General features: G+C 42.7%; 1 long non-coding RNA gene across 2 annotated transcripts; it reads left to right on the top strand.

Annotated features, from left to right (window-relative positions):
• Window positions 1-5762: 5762 nt before the first annotated feature.
• On the top strand, window positions 5763-24610 carry LOC108639022. Of its 2 annotated transcripts, none has more exons than XR_001920214.1 (3): window positions 5763-5861; window positions 12479-12538; window positions 24491-24610. It is a non-coding gene; the product is annotated as an uncharacterized LOC108639022 (long non-coding RNA). The 2 variants fall into 2 exon arrangements; XR_001920215.1 differs by lacking the exon at window positions 24491-24610 and adding an exon at window positions 13300-13410.
• The last annotated feature ends 591 nt before the right edge of the window (window positions 24611-25201 follow it).

Genomic DNA, 25201 nt, shown 5'->3' with positions numbered 1-25201 from the left:
TCCAAGATTTGGCTATGGCCTGAAAAAACTATGATCACAAAGCAAGATCAGAAGAGCTGACAAAAAAGAGGAAGTTCTTGATTTTAGTGGCTGCTCTCGAGTTTCAGTGTGAGTCTAGGCTGCAGGAGACCTGCAGAAGTTGGTCTACCTTCTCCTAGTAGTTAGTGGAGGATGGACATGAAATTCCACTCAGAATATTTTCAGCCTCAAGTATTTGTGGCACCAGTTATTTACAAAGTGTCTTTAGCGTGCAAATGTGCATTTCCTAGTGGGGAAAAAAAAAAGAAAAAAAGGGGGCAATGAGACTGGTATGCTCTTCTTTAAGTCGGTAGCCTGAATCTGGCTATCCTGTCTTTTCTTCCACTTTCTGGTATGATAGATGAAGCTGTACAAGTTAAGATATCACATATTTCATGGGCTGCCAGATGCACTCCTTAGTTCTTTTCTGCATTCAGGGAGAATTGAATAAGGCTTCAGCTTTATCAGGAGATGGTGTAAAAGTAATCGCCAATGCCTTCCATAGCCTTTTCTTTTCAAAAGTTTTGTTGGCCTTAGATGTTTTTTCTGGTTTTTAAATGAATTTTTAAAGCACTTGGCTTTCCATCACATTTTATTATAGCACTTCTGCCTGACTTTGCTTGACAACATACAGAACCAGGTTCAATCTTTAGGGGTTATTAGTAAAGATCACTTTGAGAACCCACTCTGAAACCTGGGAAAACTGAACTAAACTACTTTGGCATTCAATGAGTTATGCTTCTCCAGAAGCAGGTCACTTCTCCAGGTCACTTCTCCAGTGACCTAACCAACCAGTTCCTCAATGAATGGAGAAAAGAAATCAAGAAATGGAAAGGAAAAGCATGAGTTCAAATAATTACCAACTGCACCTTTCTCAAAGTACAACAAGAAGAATCTAAAGTTCTCCTCTTAGATTTCCTGGTACAGGAACAGCTGAGGCAGTGAGTGGCTTCCTACTACTTGCAGTAACACACAATCCAGCATGTCTATGCCAAGTCTCAGGACTTTCTCAGCTGCTCTCCCAGGTGGCACCAAGTTGCAGCTGACCTATTGGATGTGTTGCTACACAGACACCCCAGACCACTTCTCCCACCCATTCCTCCCTCTCTATCCAGTCTTGTTAGCAACTGTTTCCACCAGGCAAGTAGTGCCTTCCTAGACAGTGCACTTCTCATCAGTGTCTCTCATTTGCTGCTTCCTCATTTGTACAATACCTGTGCTTTAACCCTAACATGCACTCCACAAAATATCCGATTTGCCTGATAAAGATTTTTAAAATAGCTTCTTTCCTACATACAAAGCTTTTGCATTCTAGGGTTGTAAGGTAGAGTATCCACTCCCGCAAGACCCTCAGGCAATTCCTTTGTTCAGCTTCATATACAGTGTTGCAACTACCTAATTTCTCCCCAGTTATGACAGCATCTTTTTTAAATTGAAACAACATGAATTAAAGAAAACATAAAAGCAGGTTAGAGCTGTGGTAGACATGCACACAGATCCCTTTCTCTCTACCACAGGACAACATGATTTTCCTGTGCTTCAGGGCTCCATCCTTCCATCTCCTTCTAGGAAACACTTTTCTTCAGGTATCAAACTACTAGAAAGAGGATTCCCCCAGGCCCTGCCTGTTCAGGAGATGGAGAGACTCCAGAGGAAGGCACAGGTGCTGTTGCAGTAGACTCCATGCTTGAGAGTTATTTCATAGTTTAGCCAGTTGTGCCCCCTCTGCTGAAGCCTCTACAAGCACTCAGCAGAGGTGAGGACTGAGGAGACTGACACACACCATCAGATAGAAGGACTGCATGTTTATTGGTCTTGCCCTGTCCAGGTCTTAGCCTAGACACCAAAGCAAAAGCCTGTTATGTGATCAAAACACAGAGCTAGATTTGGGGAATCAGCGTTCCCTTTTAACAATGACATTAGATGCTCTAAATTTCTTTTCGAAAATTCCAGACATTTCCCTAAAAAGTACAGACCACATTTGCTATGGGACTTTAAGTTTCTGCTGCTGCCTCTCAGCTATGTAGGGGATTTCAAAACAGTGTTGTTTAATCCTTTATATGTTATTGATACAGAGAGAATAGAAATTTCTAGCAGAAGGTCCAGACATTAACTGTGAGAAATATCACAGTGTTATGCAAAACATCATCGCAAGCTGTTCCTATAAATATTGCCTCTCTGGGCATTTTCTATGTGACATCAGTGAAATCCTCTCTCTCTTCTGCATACATCTCTGTATGATATTATTACTTCTTAGTTCTTGCTGATTTCACAGAATATATTCTGAGTTCGAAGGATTATCAAGTCCAACTCTTAAATTAATGGCTCATACATGGATCAAACCCACAACCTTGGTGTTATCCAGCACCATGTTCAAACCAACTGAGCTAATCTCAGGGTCATTTTTATTATATTGGTCTGTACTTTCCTTTGTTCAATATTATCTGAAATGCTTGCTTGAACAGAAGGTGATGTAGAGTCACAGGGAGGTATTTTTCACAGAAGACTGTCTTGTAGGATTTCTTAAAGATGCTGAGAAACTGAATGCATCTGCTCCCTGAAGTCTAATCTCCTTTCCAAGGAAAGATCTGCTGCATCCCACCTCAAGCACGTTCTGTTCCTAGAAGCTCCAATATACTAGTTGCCAGATGAAAAATCTGACCTTTAAGGTAGGTAAGTCTTACACCTTAGGAACAAATCACTACGGTTGAGATCTTCTTGTCTGAAGACAATGTCAATTAGAGTGGGTATGTTACACTGACAGGGCAGCCTACAGGCTCCACTGCACACTGTAGAAGCACAGGGTGAATGTGTGGGGTAGCAGTCCCACATGGGGTGCACCTTCACCTCCAGGGAACTCAGTTCTGTGTGCACTACATGATGTAGAAGTACACAGAGTTTCTGACAGGCATAAACTCTTGAGTCTTATGTTCCTTTTTTTTCAAGCAGAGGAGAATTTAGACTTTTTGCTAGGTGGACTGACATGCTCTGGGCTAGGACAGACATCAGAGGCACACCTGCACTGTCACAGACATTATCCTGATACTTAACATCACCCCTTTGGCAACCACAGGCTTATATTTTGATTTATAACCCAGCAATCTTTCCCAGGGTTTATAACATTCTTTCAGTACACGACAACACATGCCATTGGGTCCCACAAGCACCCTTTCTCTAGGGCTATTGGGACAAACTAAAAAAGAGTGGCCAGAAAAGCACTGAGAAAGACACAACAGTGGCACAAATTCCAATTGAAGGGGGATCTTTTTTTCTCCATGTGAAAGCTCTTCACTGGGAAAGTCTCCAAGCCCAAGGGGAGAGGCCCAGAGCGAGGGAAGAGTAAGAGGCCCTGAGGGCAGTCAGCAAAAAAGGTTTCTGACTATGCTAGGTGACACTTGGATAAATAGAAAACACTGTCATCCCCTGATGCTACTTGGGCTGGGTGGGTGACCAACCACTCGGGGTCTGAAAGGCCTTGAAGTTACTGTGCTGGCAAGTCCAACATTTTCATCATGACCACTCCAGTGGAAGTCTGGAGTAACCATGCAAGTTACTATGACATTTCAAGAAACATTTCAAATAACTATGCTTGTAGCCTGAAGTAAGGTTTTGCTAAGCTCCTAGTGCTGCCTAGCCAGGCAAGGGCAGCAAGTCCAAGGGACATGGCTCTGGGCCTCTCCCAGTCACTGAGGGCAGATAAAGAGAAAGGCTATGAAGTAGCACAGGGGGTGGCAAGGAAGAGAGATGTTCCAGGGCTGTATGTAATGACTGCCATGGGGCCAAGCACATAGCCAGGGCTCTCAAGCAACCCTTACGAGGTAACGTCAGTCATTTTCACTGGTGGGGGAGGCGAGGAAGACAGCTAGGAGAGTAGCTCAGCTGCAGCAAAGCCACACAAAGTTGGTCTGTTCGGCTGCCTTTGTGGCACTGTTGTATTTATTGAAGGCAGCAGCAGTTTGTTCTGTCCTTTCAGTTACTGTACGGGACCCGATCAGGGTGCAGATGGGACTACAAAGCAGCCCTTGTTGTCAGTAATGTGACTCACATGTCAGGCTCTTATTTGCTGTCAGTGGCTTTATTAAAGTCTACAGTTTCAGACCCTAGACCCTTGCCTATTGTATCCCCTGGCCCCAGAGATTCTCTTAGGGAGCGCTCACAATTACCAACTCTCTCACAAGAGCACACAAACACACTGAGCTGGCATAGCAACTGCGCACTCAGGGGTGATGCCCAGGCTAAAGCCAAGCTGGGCCACTTTTCATCTTTAAAACGAATACATTTACAGAAATGGACAAGATCTCTCTAAGACCATCTAGTAACGTACACATTCACTTACATACATTTATTCACGTGGTCTGCACTTGGAAATATACTAATGCTCACACTCATGCTCACATATGCATTCATGGCTATGTTCTCCCCTGCAGTAACATACATATTCACATATGTGCTTCACTCACATGCTTGTGCACCAGCATAGATGCGCAGATGGGCCAACATTTGCGCATTGCACACCACACAGAGTCACATGGATAAGTCCCCCCACAGGTACTCACAGCCCTCAGTGTCACACAGGCAGGTACACTGACTCTCACCACTGCATTCTGGCACTCAGCTATGCACAGCTCACAGATCACAGTCTCACACTGATGTATATATTCTCACAGACTCAGCAGGCACTGGTGTGGCTGCACAGTCACTGCTACACCCACATGAGAATTTCCACAAAAGCACTCACCTCCTTTCACTTACAACTGCTTCAAGTAGAACAAAACTCCCATTTCAGATACTCAACTGAAGTTAAAGACTTGTTTCCCAAGCAAGTCTTCCTGTAAAGGCTCAGGCTCTGACCTCTACATAAATGAAGAACAATTTCTCTGACTTTACTAGACATTAGTGTTGCTGTGAACAGAATCTTCACTTCCTTCTGACATGAAATTACTCTTCAATGTCATGGTTCCTCCTCACCACCAAAGGGTTCTCTTTCTAACCTTAAACTAGAATGCAGGATACTTGCCACCAGTCCTGATACAGTGCACAAAATCTGTCCCTCTGAATCAGACAACTACAGGAAAAAAATCATGAAACAAGATATCAAGACTAGTAAAAACTGCTAGAATAAGAATGGAGAAAAACAGGACATAAGCAGTCAGGAAAAAATCCTGCATAAAGAGAAAAAAACAACCAACCAAAAAAGGTAAACCAAAACCACACAAGTTTGAGAACAAGAATGCAAATGCTATGATAACAAAGGAGGACTGGCTTGGACTTCTATATTGGATTGGACACAGTGTCTCACTGTTTATGTTTAAGAGTCACTTCAACAGCAATGAAATAACCATCTCAGATACATGTGCTGTGCACCCCAAGTCAGAAAAGTCATGTAAGCCCAAGCTTATTCTCATTTCTGTTCAAAAAGAGCTTATGCCTATGTTCAGCATTAAGAGCAAGCTCACTTCAATGAGGACCAAGTCCATGATTCCCTGCATAAGGCCCCATATTATAAAATGACCATGAGATAAATACATTTTTGTCCAGGTCACAGAACAGTCCTACTGAGTCCTCTTTAAGTGACTTAAGCACAAAACCAGCCTCCCTTCTACACAAGCCTCGATTCCACATAGCCATGACAAAACTCATGAGCTATGATCTGCAATGGCAAACCTGACCACCTGTAGGTTACAGAACTTGGATTCTGCACAAGGATCGTGATGTCACAGCATTGGGCTCTTCACACTCCAGCACAAACCATGTTAGCCAGCCACTTAAGTAGCTCTGAATGATTCACTAGCTTTGGTACTTTTTATTGCCTGCTGTTAAAACTCTGAGCTGTTTGTGTACTGGTATGTGCTGATACATATAGCATTTTACTCTACCCAAAGAAAGGTGAATTTGAATGCTTAGGTGATGTCAAAAATGCTTTAGACATGAATGAAAGCTATCATTTTAAAATTTGCCCATTAATACTGCAGTTGTCATTATTGTTGCAACCTTAATCTCACAAGAGAAATCCTTTTATTGCACAATTCACATAGGGTATTTCAAACCAAAATACTCTGTATTTACAACTCTGGAAACAGATATGAAGAAAACAAATCCAGAAGAACAGATGTATTGATTAGTAAGGGCTCTGGATCTGCACAGATTTATTCCTGCAATTTATTTTATATGTCTAGGCAATTATTCTGAAATCAAACTAAACACATTAAAAAAAATCTTTTCAGGATTGAAGGCAATAAATATATATCAGGTACCTGATATTTCAGAAAAGGTCTGTTTCTTAAAGAATCCAAGTCTGAGTTTCTAAACAATACAAACTGTGTTCCAGAAATAAACCCTAAAATAGGGAATATAGAGAAAACAGAACTGTACCAAAATACAAGATAAACCACCTTCAGGTGCTACAAGCCTATTTATTGATATTTCATGTCATGTGGAGTGAATCACACAGATTGCACTGTTATAAAACACAAGGATATTTTAAATCACCTAACTAACTACAGAAATACATTTATATATTTGACTCATATATGTACCTATTTTCATTACAACAATACAAAGGCTGGTATTTCTGTTTCCTTCTGGAATTCTGCATACTTCAAAACAACCCTACTTGTCATAGGGCAAGCTACATAAGAGTGGTCTGGACTAGTAGGAATGGCTCTGTATTTGTAGCAGCATTAAGGAAAATGTTGCATAATGTTTGTAAAAGGAAATCAAGGCTGACGATAAGTGCAAAATATCAAAGTCATACAGTTGTACAACTGCACCATTTCTGTTAGATGATTTCAAACTGCTTTACAAATTATTCTTGTTCTGCTATTGTTACATTAGATGGTAGCCCCAGTGAACTTGATCAGAAACCAGTATCTCCCCAAGTTGGGCATAACAACAGTGCTTCCCCTACAGTCTATATCCCAGCTAGAGGCTATAATCTGACCATGCTAGAAGCTGCTTAAAAACTGTAGTATATTTAAACATATACATAAACATAAACATGCAGATCCTGAGATGCTGCATGTTTACTTCCATACTGGTATACTTTCATCCCTGACTAAATAGTTGGATTACATGCTTTTATGTAAAGGCCTTTTAAGATCACTTTGATCCTACTTGTTTGACTTGCATAGTAGTTTGGCTGCACATCATATTCAGGTCATACCAAATTAAAACAGGAGCTAAAAACAGAGTATGAAGGAAGAGCCTCTAGATGATCCAAGACATAGATATAACTATGGAGTCCACATAACCACTAAGTTTTATAGACATCATGTCTCTGACCTGGAAACTTGCTGTGCCTTTCTGCTATGTTACTGCACAGTTGACCTTCCTAGCCTACATGTTACTACACCTGCGTTCCCTTCATACCTCTCTGCTTTTACTTTCTTTAACATAGCAATCAGAAGCTACTTGTCTTCCCTCTCAAGGACTTCACTGCTACCTATACTCAACACCTCTTATTTTAGGCAAGAAAAGAAAGTCCTGCCTCTTACCCACCTCTACTCCCATACCCACTGTTAATTGCTGGATCTTCAAATCCATGTCCTTGTGCCCCCTCCCAGGTTTGCCCTTCATGAAGGAACAGAGCTCCTTTTAGCTGCCCTTAGGTTGTTTCACTGGTCTCCACCTGCAAGGTCCTTTATAATGACATTTTCAAAAAACTTCATCCCATTTGTTTAGGGCTATTTCAGACAACCTCCATACATTGCCCAAGCCATGTCTTATTCTCATCATCTGTTGTCTTTTATCTTAACAGCTCCTCTCTGAATCCAGGGAGCAAAGACTGCCTTTTCTGCTCTGTTTTCTGCAGCTATTCAAGCAAAACATCAAGAGTTAAGGGAATCACCTTAGAAATAAGGAGGATACTACTGCTGGTTTCTTACTCTGCTCTTTCACTTGGTAGCCTTTGCTTCCCTCTGTAGTAATGCATCTGCTTACCTCCAAGAGCATTTGCCACACATGCAAAGTGTTATGAATAAAAGATCAGGTCCCACAGGTCTGATTCAGTTTATAATCAAGCAAAATTCCCTCTACCATCAGAGAGCACCCCAGTGTGGGATTTAATCCTGACAATCACAGATTATTATTCCAGATAATCAGGCTGCCTATTTGGATTCCCTGGCCCCACTGTCACCATGCAGTCAGACCAGACCAGCAGACTACAGATGCTGGTGTACAAAGCCCCTTGAGGTAACTGTCTGACCATCTCTGGTGGTAAATAGGCAAAATACCAAAGGCCATCAGCATGTTACAACCTCTACTAAAAAGCTCCATCTTCTAGCTCAGGAATTAAAAGGTCCAAGACTGAACACTGGTAGCTGGCAACACATCCTCAGTACGGCATTGTATCAGCTGCATTAAACTGTGTTTGTGGAAGTGCAAGAACTGCAGGATATTGAAGTGACTGGGAAAATATAACAGCATTTCCCATAATTCAGGCACATGGCCCAATCCTGTAGATATTTCGCCTTAAGGGTTTTTATCTACTGACATGGCTTAGAACTGTGCTGGCTCTCTCTTCAACTTTCTATCTGCTGGCCCTGCTTGCTAGATAAATAGCTACACTCATATAGAAAAACCTGCACTAATAAAAACGTAGACAGCCAGAAATCTGCTGCCAACAAGCAAAATATCCTATATTTCACTGCTCTGCCATGGGAGAGTCATATCTCACTGAACAAATATTCATTCCCAAACACTGTGCTAATGCATAAAAGTCTCCAACATATCTTAGAAAAATTATGGAAAAACAAGGCAGTCCAAGCTTCAGATTCTCTCTGCTGTTTTGCCTCTCCTCTTTTCTACTCATACACTTGAGACCATTTGAAGAGATGATGATTTTAGATTTTTCCATGGGCTTTTGTTCTTTAACTCTTCCCTCTGTACAAATAGGTCAAGTGGATCAGTATTTTGGCCTGAGTTTTTTTGTTTGGGTTTTTTTTGGGGGGGTGTTGGGGTTGGTTGGTTTGTTTGTTTGTTTTTGGTTTGGTTTGGATTTTGTTGGGTTTTTTTTATTTGTTTGTTTTGGAGTTTTTTTGTCGGTTGTTGCTTTGGGGGATTTTTATCCAAGTTTGATCAGAAGCAGAAGCACAAGCACTGGCTTCTCTGGTGTCAGTTATAATCATTTGCCCAGGTCATAATCTCCTGTCTTAGACTGCTAGAGCTCTAAAGCATGCAATCATCTTTTGTTTGTTCTGCATTCGTATGTTGCCTACCATGGCAATGCCTTCATAGGTAATATGGATCCTTGGCATTCCAGAAATACAAATATATGCTGGCAAGTGAGGCTTGCAGCAGTGAATGAGTGGTTTCCCTGACTTAAGTCAGCAAAATCAGAAATTTTTCCCCAAGTCATGCTTGGACTTAAAGCTTCTCTGGGACTCTGTTTTGTGACTGCAAGGCCTTAAGCACAAGGACATCCCTCAGTATAAATGAATACCTGGAAACAATTAAACTCCTGGATTGTCAAGAATCAAGAGGCTGCCTCTGTCACATAAATAATGAAGCCATACCCTTACATAAGTTTTTTAGCTTGGGGCAAACAAAAACTCTTTCTTTAGAATGACTAAGTTGCAAGGCAACTATATTCCTAAATTCCTTTTCTGATTTATATCAAACAGGTAATTCTTCTCTGCTTACTCACTGAAACATTTGTGTAATTCTATTGCAAACTCCTAAGCAACTTCCATCTTCTAGGCCAGCAAAGGCTATATCTCTTAAGAAAAGAGTCTCTCGGTATTTATTGATGACACAGTCATATTATGCATTAGTTCTCATAATTCAGGATGACTGTGTGCTTTGAGATTCTTCAGAATGACAGGCACTACTCTGGCAATGTAATTAGTTATTATATGGCAGACAGCATTTTTGGAAAGATACTGACCCAAACATTGCTTCTTTAGGCTTCACTATCTGGAAAGCATAAGCAAATAAAGGAAGCAAAATATTTCTTAAAAAGTAAGCCTTACTATTCTCTCAGTTTCAAAACTCATGCTCCTGGCTGCATAGAGCTTTGGTAGGTGCCATTATGGTAAATAAAAAATTAAAAAATAAAAAAAAGTATGTACAGGACCACTTGGTATATAAGAAGAGAGAAGGAATGTGACATTGCCAGGATTAGAAAAGGACATACACTGCTTACCTGTACCTGCCTCACCTCTTCACTGGGGCCCTACAGAGCTCAAGCTCCACCTGAACATGGCTGTCAGGGACCACTGTATGACACGATGTCTCTGGAACTAGTCTTCATCTTATCCCAGCCTGTGTATGCAGCTGACATTTATATATTTTGGGTAGCATTAAGAAGGTTGATTCTAGCTTCTGTAGCTATCTGTGTATACCAAACAGGATAGAGACCAATCTTGGATGCATTAAAAGTAATAATGAAAATACCATTGCTGGGAAAGAATCAAAAAGGACCTTCTCATGATTCAGTTTTTCTAGTTGGAGTTAAGGATGAAAATCAAGTTCTCTTCCAGTCCCAAGCAAACATAATTCCACTAAGAAACATGTTTCACATCAACAAACGCTGATAGAAAATGTTCCCCACTGCTCACATGAAACTGTTATGCAGATGAAACATGTTTCCTGCCAATAACGACGAGTTACCTGCAGTTAAAACAGCAGCTAATCAGCTTTACTCACCATTAACGTGAAATGAACACGATGCTAAGTCTACAAAATGTTGGATCAAAACAGCCATGGTGGTAAGTTGGCTATATCAAGTGAGGGGCCCTTATCACGTTCTCTAAGCACTGCATAAGCACAAGTCTTTGAAGACTGCTTTGCTACACTAAGGCATCCCTGTTGGAAGATGCTTATTCGTAGTATGAGGCAAGAAAAGAGTTATCTGTGGCTTTCACTTGCTCTCCAACTTTAATGTGCATTTTCTTTTATTTTACCCTCAAGTAGCACCACCTTCTCACAGGGTTGCCCTATCCAAAACACGATGGTGACCAACAGCCTTTCCCACTCAAGCCTGACTGCCTACTTGAAAACCAAGTGGAAGTCACATCAATCCTCAAAAGCGAACAAGCAAAATAATGTCCAGTTCAGTTTCTTAGTTCAGCATTTTGGTCCAAAATTCATGTACATCAGGTGGCATTTTGTCAAGAAAGATGACATTTAATCACAAAAATTAACACTAGGAGTCCTCTGTAAAATACAATTCCAATGTCCCAAGTTCCTTGCTTTGGCCATTCATGTCACAAATGTAATCAGCAGCACTGGAATAGGTCATCATCTGACATGCCAATGCCACTATATTTGATATTGAATTAAAAATAGGGATACTTGCAGTTGTTCCTTCAACTCCTCCAAGTGCCATGACTCCCACTTTATTCTCCAGCTGCTATTCCCATGTGCTAGCTCACACCCTCTGGCCAGAATAAAACATACACAAGCCTAGCAGAGGCATGGGATATAGCCAACAGCACATTTTGTTCATAGACTATTCTCAGTTTTTACTCAACAAGGCTATACACAACCTTTGCTATAAAAGTAAAAGGATCCTTTAGGCCTTGAGTAGCATTATGTACTTTCTATTGTAAAGATCTGTATGTACCAGACCAGAACTCTCAGCTGGCATAAATCAGCATCAACTCCTCTTGAATACATAGAAATTAAGTTATTTATTCACCACTCAAGGGGTGAAATCACTTATTTTTAGAAAACTGAATTTCCAGTTCTCCGTAGTCAAATCACTGAATACACAGATTATCTGTACACTCAGACAGCTTGGGTTAAGTAGGGTCATATCTCAGGTGCAAGGCTCTCCCTTGACCATGCAAACACAGCACTCTGGTGTCAGTAGACTCAAATGTCTTATTCTTCATTTTGAAGCAAGGGAAAAATGTTTGGCCTGTAGTAAAGTCTGGCATTTTTGTTAGGAACAAGATTAAAGAGATGTGGACAGAGAGCTGGATATTTGCTGAATTCTGCAGAATAAGATAAGGCTAGAACAAGTAGATTCACACTGTCTGGTGGCAATGCCAGTATAGTGTATAATGCTAGTATGTTTGGGATTTGAGTTACAATTAGGGACAGCAGGATCTGAAGAACCAAATTTATTACTGACCTCTGTCAGACCTGTAGAGGAAAGCCAAGGTCTAATACTACTAGATGAGAATGCCAAATTCTGGGTTTCTAAGCTGTCATCAAAAGTAGGATTAGAGTTGGGGATAGAGTCTGGAACAAGAGAGATTAGAGGGGCAAATTAATTGTCTAAATCTTTAAGACTGACAAAAGTGGATGAAAGTTAGTGTTGCTGCAGTCAAATATTTATTCTTTATTTTCCACTGATGGCAAGTGTCTGGGCAGAGGTCAAAGCAGGGTTAGGATTACAATTAGGCTCTAGCTTAGCATTCCAGAAACGAGGCTCTGCTAAACAATTTTTGTTGCTCAATTCTGCCAAACCTGCTCAGGGATAAGTAGATTAAAATGTATCATTTTTAATTGTCAGACAGAATGGGGTTACTGAGCCATGATCAACGCTGGAGCCGGAATGGCATCATTGCTTGAGGTAAGATAAGTGGCAAAATCAGTATCAGCATATTTAAACATCTTCCGATTAACTTTTGGACATAACTGAATTTCTAGGCCATCACTCGTGCCAGGAATAAAGTGAGGACTAAAACTAAGATTCAGTGTACAGTTCTGTGCAGCCAGGCTTACTGATGAATCCTGTCCAGCCTGCGGGAGGATTGCAGCCTGCCTCAGTGGATTTGAATTTTTCAAAGTCAGTGTTCAGAGATCAACAGGTTCTTTAGCCATAAATGATACTGCAAGTAGCCAACATTTATGGTTTGGGACAGGAGGCTCTGCAGCATCATATCTCCATTGCAGAACTCTCACAAGTCCTCAGTGGTAAAATAAAAGGCTGGTAAGCTTCAAATGCATGTTTAATTTCTGGGCAGCATTATATCCCTGTGTTACAATGATCAGTAAGGTTATGGCTTGGATTGGTTGCAGGATTCATGATGGGAGGTTTCGGTACTTATTTTTCTGGTCCTTGAAAAAAAGTTAAGGGTAGCTGTCATAATGTTTAAATATGTTATGCTGAATTGTTAGGAAGCCATGGCTACCTTGGCTCTGGACAACCCTAGGGTTATAGATGGCATTAGGGTTTGGATCTGGAGTTGAAGGCCATGCAGAGACAAGTTTATTGCTACACTTTTCTGGATTCAGAGATAAAAAAAGAAGAGCCAGTATCAGTAAATCCATACACATCATCCCTAAATTTCAAACACAACTGAATTCTCACACTGTCATAAAATCTTTTAGGTTGGAAAAGACCTTTAAGATCATTGAGTCTTGCCTATTCTATCAGACACACCAGTGTTTGGGAAAGCTTCAGAAGAGGACTTTGGACAGGCAGCTGTGCAAAATAAGCCTTGTGACAAAAACATCAGTGGTATACTGCTTCAGTGTGTTTAGCCTGAGAAAGTAAAAAATGAGTGGTGATGTCAGAAACTATCTAAGCCTAATTTCCAAGCCACACAGGCTATGAAAAACACTATGGTCGGTTTCATGTGTATTACTCTTTGGGATAGGATGCTCAGCAGTGCACGGGAAAATACCAAATTCTGCCTTGTCTGCTGTGGCAATTTCACAGTGAAATATGGAAATCTGCCTTAAAAACCAAACCAACAAACAAAAAAACCAAACCCTGCCTTTTTCTGCTCCCAGTGCCAATCATTTTGTTGTATTTGCCAAAATTTCTATAATTTTCTTTGGAGACACATTTCTGTTTACTCATTTCATCTCCACCTTAGCAACCACTTCACAAAGCCACTTGTCTTTACAATATAAACATATGTTTATGCCACTGCATTCTTTTCTTCAGTGTACAGTTGTTGAATTTGACACTTTGTGGAGGTCTTGTGAAGGTTTAACACACTTCACTGTGACGAGGCATTGGAGGACACATCTATGCAGGGATCAATAACAGCCTGGTTTACCTCTAGTGTAAACCTTGCCTTGCTGAGATGTAGAACTCATTTTTGCCTCTCACCCTAACCTTTGCTGGGTTTCAGGTTAGGCTTTTCCTCCTGAGCGACTTGCCCGTGGTGCAGTAACGGGGCCGAGAGTCAGCGCGGGTTTGGGGTCTGGGCAGCGCGGGTTTGGGGTCTGGGCAGCGCGGGTTTGGGGTCTGGGCAGCGCGGGTTTGGGGTCTCTGGCATGGCGCTGTTTGGGTTGGCAGCGCACACCTGCACTCCTTGTCGGGCTGAGCTTGCGCCGCGCGGCCGCACCGCCTCGGCGGACAGCGCGCTGCCACTCGCCGCACCCCCGGCTCCATCCCCGCATCCATCCTATCCTCCCGCTTCCTGGGATCCCAGGCGCTCCTGCCGGCCTCAAACCGCGGCCTGCGGCGCCCTCTGCTGCCCGCGGGGCCCAGCCCCGACCGGCCCCTCCCCGCCGGGCGGACAGCGATGCTCTGCGCCGAGCAGCCCTACTCAAAAAAGGGTCGGGGTACCCGCCAATTGCCTGCATCCTCCCCCATCCGCAATGCCCCCAACACTGCTAAAATAGCAAGTTTGCATGCAAAACCCCACCTGGCCCCATTTCACCACATGCACATTCATTTCTATTCCTTTTCATTCTTCACAGAACGTGTTATAATCTTTGATCATCATTTGTTTAAATTGTATAAGTAATCTGCCCGGTTTTAATAGGATTTTTCTATGAATCGGCAACAAACCATGAAATGTGATATTTTCACCATGACCGACCCAGGAAATTAGTCAACTTTGTCCTTGATTTACATGGGACCTGGCCAACTCCTCACACATCACAGTGGCAGCAGCTCACTGCCTGCTCCCCCTACATTTCACATTTCCATTCTTTCTTTCTTTCCTTCCTCTTTACAAGCAGGGTTATATATACCACAGATGCCCAGACTTGCCATCCATAAACAGAGCCTGAATTTAGCAATATCTCCATGGATGCCCAAATTAACAAGCAAGGCCTCACAAAACAGAGATTGGAGAAAAGTGTCAGAGATTTATTATTATTGTTAAAGACAATAGATGTGGGAGAACTTGTTCTCAGCCTCTTATTCTGATCTTTTTGAGGGAAATAACACCATTTCTTCAAGTTTTACATAGCCAGTATAGCAAGCTTCCTCAAAAGAAAGCTAAGATTCTCAGTTATAATAATTTATTCTAGGAGCTGGGGCTTACAGGAAAAAACAATTGCTGTAGTACTCAAAATAAAATGGCCAGGCTTTGAAATGTTGAGTTACTTTAGGGACAATGTCTGTTAGAGCCAATCCTTCCATCTCTCTGTCCATCCATCCATCCACCTGACTGTTTTGCTTTATTTTAAATAATGTCCAATTTCTATCCTAGTCTATATGAAAATCACTTTTATTTCATTGTAATTTCAGAGTTTGGTCTTGTTTTGTTCAATCCATTATTTGACAGTGTGTACACACACAAGCTTTTAATAGAAAGTGAAGTTGCAAGGCAGTAATTTGCCATCAAGGCTGCAATCCAAAAACACCCAGCATGATCCCTGGGTGACAAGTCACTTGGGTGACAAGTCACTTGGGTGACAAGTTCCTCAGCTTGGGCACACAAGTTCCATCCTCCCCATGGGGACAGATTTCTAGTTTCCTTGCAATTCAGTTCTTCTGGAGACTATGGCTATATAGAGAAAGGTGATCTTCCAAATGCTCAAGGCTCATGAGCTACTTTCCAGAGATGTGAACACACTGGAAGGCAGAGGGGACAAACATAGCCTGCAAGAGTCTACTGCCAGCTATTCAAACAGGTGAGAGAAAGAAGAAAGCAGTGTTTCAACTGCATCCCCAGGCAGCTGCAGGACAGACAGCACATCTGTGTTGAGAGAACACAGGGACACATTGCCACTTCGCTCAGTAGGGCTCAGCCTCTGCAATCCCACCCCAACAGGCATCCTGTGTGAACAGGCAAACGCTAAGAATGTCAGCAGCTGCAACAGGTAAATATCACCACCTTACAGAACATACAACAATTATATTCAAAGTTTTGTCCCATCTACCCATACAGGCATAGTCCCTGTGTGCATGTTCACACATAGCATTTGTTCTGGATTCCTCAGGGCACTGTCTAAGCCATTACAGCAGCTATATCTGTGATCTGGTAGATAGCTCACACAGCACTGGGGGAATCAGGATTCTGTGCCACCTTTGTTCCTAAGCCACCTTCTGATACCAAATAATCCATTTCTCCTCTCTGCCCATTTCAGGTTTAAATCTCCTGCAGACAGGAGCTCTCTCTCACTGCATGCATGTTTGTTACACAGCAAGGCAAGGACTGGCTCTTGGGGTGCTCCTCTTGTCCCTGAGCTTTTCTTGTCTCACCCCAAAAACCCACCATATCCCACATCATCAACTAAACCAAGAGAGCTGCTGTCCCTTCCTTCCCATGCTCGGCCTCAGCTCCTCGGGGCAGCTAGATTCTCTGTCCTGGAGGCATTTATGCCCGACTTTCCAATCCAGGCCTCCCTGCCCCCACATCCCATACTCCCCAGTACGTCACCCCTCTCCACTCCCTGGCCTGTGAACAGCCCCTAAGGTTAGGTTTTATATTTCTTACCCACTGGCCCCTCCACTCCCACCAAGTCAAACTTCAACCAAACAAAAAAGAAAACAGAGGGAGAGAAAGGAAGAAAGAAAGGCCCCAAGAGGCTCCCGGTCGTTCCAATCAGGTCACTGTTTCCATACCAATTAGGACAGATGCAAAGCACATTATTAAAAATAGGTCTGCAGACCCATCTATGTTGATTATTGTCCTCCGTTTCCGTCCCCAGCCAACTCCGTTAATTAATAAAGAAACTGCCAGAGAAGGAGGGGGAGAAAGGGTGGCAGGGATTCCCCTGACTGGAGCCTCCTGTTCAGAGAGTTCAAGAGAGAAATTGGACACTTGAGCCTCTCTGCCATTTTCCATTGTGTGTGTTTTTCCTAATGAACGGTTTAGTGATGCAGGGCTGGAAGTCAGCTTTACCCCACCCCCACTAACTACCATCCATCATTAAGTGACCCAGTAAGAGGTATTTAGTACTTAACCCTCTCTAGAAGAAGTCAGATTGTTGTGTGGCTGGCTTTTCCCTCTCCAACCACCCCTTCACTCTTCATCTGTTTGTCTGCCTCTGAAAACATCTCTGCATTTTTTGGAGGGGATTGTTCTTCCTCAGAGGAACCCTAGAAAGAAACAGCAGTAGCCACCCCATAGCCAGCCTTTTTACAGAAGAGGAAGCACTCGTGGTGGAAAACCAGGGATGAGATCCTGGCTTTGTTGACATTGTCGAGGCCAGGATTTCGCTCTCACAACAGTAAAACCGTCTGCCTCTGAGAGGGCAAAGAAGTTGATGGAGAGATGGCCCTGTAATCTGTGCAAGAGATGTTGCTGATCAATATACATGTTGGTGATTTGCAAGAGGAGAAAGAATACATAGTCAGTAAAAGTCAAGGAGGGCTGTGAGAAACATAAGTGATAGATAATACTTGCAACAGAGAGCACGCTTGTCTCCTTCCAATTCTGCTAGCCCTGCAGGACTCTTCTCCAGCCAAAACTAATTTATCTTCATAACCCTTCCTCAACAAGCAGGACAGTGTTATTAGTGCCATTTTGACAGTGGGGAAACTGAGTCAAGGACAAACTAACCTGACCAAATCATTAAATGAGTCAGACAGAGCTAAAAATGGAACTGTGCAGTCCAAGGTTTCTCAGCCAGTGTGCCTTTGCTTTAAAGCGAAAGTTAGGGGGAGGCAGAGAGGTTAAATGAACCATTATCATAATTAGACTTGATGAAAGCAAATCTGGGGTTTGGCCCAAGATGGCAGATCACGTTTACCTTGAATGAATGTATGTCAGTGTGTCTCCTAAAAATTCTCTATTAAAATGCCCTCGTGAGCTCTGAACCTGCGAGGTAGAAGTCCCAGATATAATTTAGAGTGCAAAAGGCCCTGCATGATCTTGGTCACATCACTTATCTCTAATGACCTCTAAAGGCTCTCTCCATCTCTAAAACAAGGGCTGTCACACCCATTTGGACTGTAAGCTATTTTTTGCAGGGTCTGTTTCTTACTAACACACTTTTACAACACTCATTTATGTGATATTGGGAACTGCTGATACTTCTGGAAAAAGAACAGCCACAAATTGCAGCCATCTCTGCACCTCTGAGCTGACAGGCAGAACACATTCACAAGCACAAGCAGGAAGGAAAACTGTAAAGCATAAGCAAAACACCCACCTGCAGATGCCAGCAAGGCTGTTCATCTGCAGACTGACTGCAATTTCCAATTAAATACCAAGTTACTTTCACACAGTCTGTTCTTTCGTTAGACTGAAGGGTTTTGTTTTCCTTTTCCTGAGTCACTCTTTACTAGAGGCTTTCCACATCACATGTTTTATTTTTCACAAGGGCTCTAATGCACTGCATAATAAAAACTCATGTCATGAGTCCAGAAAATCCACTGCAGGCTTCAAAAATACACACACATCAAAAAAAAAAAAAAAAAAGGCTTGCATATAAAGAAGTTTGGGTTTTTTTCAGCCTAATAATTTTTATTACATCCCACCACCCTGCAAATTGAATTGCTGGAAACATCAGGTGATTGATCTAACACTGAGGTGTGATAACACGTTTTCCTACACAACAGAACTGAAATTCTACTGTAGTATCAGGCCTGCTGTCATGAAGGGAGGAGGTCACAAACATAGAACTCCTTAGTCTGATATCCCCGTTTTTGTAAGGATCACTAGTAACTCAGGATGCCAGTAACTGACAGCCAGCATAGATACATTTCAAGTTCACCAGAGAAAACCCATATATTATGAGAAATAAGGCACTCCTAGAAATACAGAGCATCACAAAGATGCCTAAAGGGGAAAGAGGTCTGGGAGCTGACTGCTCCAGTGGGCTGTACACTGGAAGCAAAATCCACCTGTGTATAATGAGACACCGTGTACATAGGTAATAAATGAAACAAAAGCTACAGGAGGTGTTATGTGGCAAGAAACAGTCTTTTGATCCTACTATACTAGAACACTGTATTTTCATAATTTTGGTTTCTGTGGAGTACAAAATACATGTGAGGCTGGCTACTTCATCTTCAATAACTATGAGGGAAATGTGCCAGCTTGGCCTGCACACCTGTGACTGAACCAAAGACACCTAGAATTAGAAATAGGACCTGTGTTCTCCACAGGTCAAGCCCGGAGAGAAAAAAAAACATCTCTAACACAGAGGGGCCACAGAAACATGGCCTCAGAAACAGAAACTGCCCCACCTGAAACATCCCAGCCTTCAGCAACTACCTTTCGCTCCTCAAACATTTGAATCTGGATGTTGGGAGCAAAGAATGTATCTGACCCACTCCCTCACCACTGGCTTGCTGTATCATGCCAATACAGAGAACACCCTTTTCCTTTTTCTCCTTCCCATGACTAGAGCCCTTGTACTGCAAGTGGGATACACATGTAGAGTTTTTGTTGGCTGTCCACAAGGAGCAGGACTATCAGAATTTTTCTTCCTTGGGAAAACTTTGTCTTTTGTGCCATTTTTCCTGAAGCTGAGGCTCAGAGTAACCCAAATATGACTTTAAATGAGTCAATGGGACACCCCATCAGCTGAGGAAATGGCATCATCCTGCCTCACATTTATCTCATGGAGCCAATTTCAGAGGCACTTCATTTCTGAAGCACTTTTAGGCCCTGGTACAATTTACGCAGGGCACACTCTGCTCTCCAGCTAAGCAAACATTGTTTTGTTTTCTTTAGCCCTTGAGAGCTCTTGCCTCCAGCGTCCCCCCAAGGGGAAAGGAGTAGAGCCTCTTGTGTCGGTTGAGTGCTCACATGAGAGGCTGGTAAAGCAAGTGGTCCCTCTTGGCTCATGTAGGGAGGAAACACAATCCATGATGCAGCACTAGATGAGGAGCTTATCCTGTACCTGGACCTGCTCACTGTCTGTTTGCTCCTCTCCTCCTCCTTTACCAATTTGTGAGCAAGTCTCTGACCCAATTGGAACAAACCCTTCAGCAGATGCTTTCCTAAGTTCCTGAGAGGCATGCTGGTGGCTCCTCAGATCAGGCTGAGAGCATCCAAGTGAGTCTAAAGCATGCAGGAGGGCCCTTCAACCACAGAGAGCCCATCCATCCTCCAGTTGCTAAATAAATATAAGCAGCAGTGACAGAAAATCAGCGCTCCACAAAATTGTTTATGGGATTTGCCAGAAAAACTTAATACCAGCAAGAGCAATGTAGAGCTGAGGGGGAAGGAGACTATTAGTAAAGGGCAAGGGATTGCTGGGAGTGACCAATGGTATTACCAGGCAAACCAGTGCCAAAGGGGCAAAAGCTGGCCTGAGAAGAGATTTGATAATATTGAATTTGCCTCTTCTCTGTCAGCAATTTGTACACCAGTCACCAAAGAAAGACTGATGACAGGAAATAGTGAGAGTGCTAGAAAACAAATAAAGTAGTCAAAGTCAATACAAATAGAGACTATTCATACTTCATCTAAGGTAGATCTGGTTAGTTCTGCATTCCAGAGCAAGAAAAGCCACAGCAAAAGAAAAGTCAAGCTGGAGAACTAGTCAGCATCTAGTCCAATAACTAGCACCACAACAACAAAAATAAACAGCTTCAGGTCCAACTCAAAAAGCATGTGAACTGTGTTCAGTGAGATACAGGTAGAGCTGAACATGCCTTCATTCCCAAGATGCTCCTTGCTTAGCAAGTAGAAGAGGCAAGATGATCAAACATAGAGCCCATAATCTGCTATTTAGCATGTAAATAGCTATTCAGTAGAGATTTCTCATCTTTTGTGAGTTTGCCCTTCCTTCAGTCCAGCAACTTCCATAGCCTTTGGTCTACAGTACAAGTCTACTGCTTTGTCATCCAGAATATTTGATTATTTATAAGAAGCGGAAGACTGTCACCAAAAGCAATTTAAGAAGCCACACCATGGAAACATCCAACAGCCAAGCATTTATGGCCTGCATCCAGTTTTGAGTCCTGTATTCATACAGAGAGCACAGAACTAAACAAGGGCATATATATATATGCACATATATATATGAACCATACATACATAAAGACAGGTATCTCTCTCTCCAGGCAAGAGGCAAGTGCCTACCTGCCAGACTAGACATCCCACCCTGCTCTTCAGCACTTCTCGCCCACTAGCTTACGCAGCTCCCCATTGCCATGTACCTACATCTACATGTGCCCATATTTAACTCAGATGTCTGGATTTCACTGCAACAAGCTGCCTGGAAACCTAGAAGTGCCAGCTCTAAGCTCTTTTGTAGATTCCACCCCTAAACTTTGTGTTTTGTTTTCCCATCTCTGAAATAGGAATAAGCAGCAAAGAAAGATGGTGAAGTGCTCAGGTACTGTTATAATGCAATGAAATTGAGTAATTGAGCTACCAAGTGTAAGAAGGGAAAAATCAAAATCTCTATAAAAGCAGTTGGAGGAAAAATATTTCCTGATTATTCAACCATACCACAGCCTTTGCAGTGTACAGTCAAATTCTAGTTATATTCTCTCTAGCACTGCCTCTGCCATATACACAGAACCACACAGTTCCCCACACTACCCTAGTGAAATTTCAATGATAAGACAAAATAGATGGGAAACCAGTTTCATTTGCTGAATGAAACATTATGACATTGACTCATGACTCATTTTAGTCCATAGAAATCTCTGAAGGCAGCTGCTTTCCCAACATATTCATGTTTTCACAGAATCCAATGCCCCCAGCACATGCTGTCCTGTGTCTCAAGAATATTCATCCCTAGTTTCTTAATGTAGCTTGAAAAATCCAATCCTTTTCTCTTCATAGTATGTACACAAAACATATGAACAAAGTTGACCTTGCAGTTATGTCCTGGATAGGATTGACTTCAGAGCCCTGATTCAGACACCCTGTGTAATAGCAGGCAGATGATCAAGTTTCAAAGCTCCTCAGAGTTAACAGAGATCCTACTATTGTTTCAGTGGTCTTTGAATGAGATTCCTAAGTGGTTTTTTCCACTCAATCTGCACTGTGTATTTACACTGTAAGCTCCCAAAGGCAGAGACTGTTTCTCATTTAACTGTGCCTTTTGTCACAACTAAGATTTAAGTGACACTCTAACAATTACACCCTGGTCCTGCTACAGCATACTGACCTGGGGATTGGGAAGGGACCAAAATTTCAAAGAGAGAGATAGAAGTCTAGTGCTCAAAGATCTAATTCCTGTGCTCAGAGCATTAGATCCATAATGCTCAAAAGAAATCTGGGCTTGACATTGCTGCTCAGAAACTTCAGGAAAGACCCAGAAGTGTCTAATGTCAAAACTTGCAGGACATAAGAGTACAGTGGCCTTTACTGTTGATTACAATGCTGATTCACTACTCAAACCATAGTCCAGCCCTTGGAGGAAAACAGTTTTTGATCCAGTATCTGCATCTTTCCTCTTTGCTCTTGCCAAAAGCACATGCAGTATCCAAGGAGAACGAGCTCCAGAACACATCACCACCAAGTTTAAGTAAACATGACTTCCTTCCTGTCTCAGTATTATACCTTTTCCTCCAGAATTTTCCCTGCCTTTTCGCTCTCCTTCTCACAAATATCCCCACAAACACAGGTCCTAAAGTACTGCCAGGAGACAAGAGGCTCAGTAAAGCATGGCCCACACAGCAAAGCTCCTGAATGACTCCTAGGCTTCATGCCACCGGCACCTGCCCCTGTGGCCTTAGCAAAGCTGGTGACATAAAAGCTGGAACATCCCCTAAATCTTCACTAATTATCCCAACAGACTTCAATGTCCTCCAAGAACCATGTGAAGGATCTTCCTAATTATTAGCCAGACAATGGAGAGTGGAGTCGGGTCCCCGGGATCCTCCAGCCTGCCAGCCCCAGCCATGCATGTTCCTGTTTGGCCTCTGGGGCTGACTGCTCCATATGGAGACCACCACCCCACACTTCCTCTCTTCCATCTCCACCCAGCTCCCTCCCCGCCCCCATCACCACCACCCTCAGCATGTGGATTTTATGAATGAAACTTTCTGACAGTTATGGGGTTGGCAGAGGCCTATTCAGCAAGCTGGGGAATGTGTGAACACCAGGCTTCATTAGAGACTTCTCCCAGTCAGCTGATAGCTCATTAACTTAAAGTGGCCTCTTGTTTTAAAACCTCAGAGACCAGGAGGTGGAGTGTAGAGAAGGGGGGGATGGTTCTCATTGTTCCTCTTGCCTCTCTCCCCCTCTGCCCCCTGTGAGATTAGGCGCCCTTGGAGGGGAGAGAGAGAGGCTAAAACAACTTTAATTAGTTATTTTCAAAGATTTTCTCCCCCTTTCTTCCTTTTTTTGTGTGTGTGTGGAGCAGGGGGGGTCTCTCAGCTGGGTTTTTCTGCATGGAGGAGCTCACGTCATTATGCTTAAATCCAGCTCCTCCGTCCTTTGTCTCCTGGCCAACAATAGAAGAAGGCTTGTAAAAAGCTCCTTCCAAAACTCCTGGAGACTGTCTGAAAAGGAAGATGGGGTGAGGACTCCTCTCTTTCCTCCCTCAGTCACAAAAGTGACAGTCTGGTGCCTGTGCCAGCAGCTTTCCTGTGTTAGAAGCTAGTACCGGGGTAAGTAGGGCAAACAGAGTGCTGATTCCTAAACTGCTGCTGTGTCAGATGAAAAGTGGAGCCCAGACTCACTTCACAAAGTGTCTGGTAGTAACTGTTCTCTGTGTGGATTTAAGGTCAGGCTGGAGCTCTGGACATTGAGGTCAGTCTTAGGACTTTATCCCAAGAGCTAATCCTCTTCTTTCTTTTAGAGAGATCATAAAATAAGTGCAGCAATAGGACAAACCCTCCTTCATGACTCCACTTTTGAAGAACCTGAAATAAACAGCTAAATTGCCATTATTGTCACCCATAGGGAAATTGGTTGAGACCAGCACATTTATTTCTTATAGGCAACCAAACTACAAACAACAATGGCTTTTAGCATCTTATGCTAGATGGAATTTAGCAGAATAGAGAAGGTGTTATCCCCTCAGTTGTGGTATAAGGAACAACAACAACAACAAAACAAAAAAAACCCCAAACCTCAAACAAACAAAAAATCCAAAGATAAGAGTCTTTGTTCCTTGCTAGCACCAAAGCCCAGAACAGTACCCTAGAGGAGCAGTTGCTACAGTGCCAACCTCCAGCTTCTCTTACAGTTCTTCTTTCAGTATTGCAAAGAAACATTTTTTTCCATAGCTTCTAGCTTCTCTTTGGACCCATACACAAAAGAGATGTGTCTCTGAAGATGAGTTCAAATTCCCATGAATAGATGAGTTCATGTGTGAGGCAGAAAAATCAGCCATGAATTATGGTTTAACCAGTACATTTATACACTGTAAATCACACTTAACAGCATGTCCTCTGCCTGTTTAAATCAGGAGTTCCCAAGAATCTGGACTAATAGACTGATAGCTCTCAAACTTTATTCTTACATTCCAGCACAGATGCAAGAACTGAGGTGTTGGTGGATGTTGCAGCTGAAGGGTATTCCAAGGAGTAGGTGCAAATTGCCTGCCATGGCTTCATGAATCAGATTCAACAGCAACAGTTTTGACTACAGGCTTTTCAGGGTAAGGATTTCTACTGCAGTTTAAGTACTTAGTACCTGATTTGGTCAGCTTTCTTACATGAAATTGAACAGCTTTTGCAAGTTTTTAGAAACAAGGACCATCACTCTCTTCTACTCTCTGCAAAATCAGAGCATAAACCTGTTCCCTTTCAAGTCCGCAGCACTCAACTATTGCCTTTCTGAGGAAACAGAGGGTAGGATTTTGCCCCTGTTTAAACACTGACAAGCCAAGCAGAGGGGTTTGGAGTCATTTGTGCTGTGATCCTGTCAGTTCTCATAAGCGAGCCTGGCTGGCTCCCTGCTCCGCAGTCCTCCCAGGAGCTGTGCCGAGTACCGCAGTGCTGCTAACGCAGTGCGCTGGTGTTCCCAGCCGGCTGTCAGAGCCACCACCTGCACGACTTAAAGACTTTCCACTAAAGCTGTAAACCAGAGGTTCTTGCAACATTTTTGCTGCAAGACTTTACAAGACTGATCTTTCTGGCAGTGGTTGTAAGGATGACAACTTTTTCTGTCTGTTGCGTCCCTCCTCTTCTATTTTTCCTGTCCTAATTTGACCCCCATGGTTTGTGGGTATTTCTAAA

The sequence above is a fragment of the Manacus vitellinus genome, unplaced genomic scaffold (genome assembly GCF_001715985.3).
Source record: "Manacus vitellinus isolate BGI_N305 unplaced genomic scaffold, ASM171598v3 scaffold_15_pilon, whole genome shotgun sequence".
Classification (NCBI taxonomy): domain Eukaryota; kingdom Metazoa; phylum Chordata; class Aves; order Passeriformes; family Pipridae; genus Manacus; species Manacus vitellinus.
This window is presented reverse-complemented; position numbering and strand designations above follow the sequence as displayed.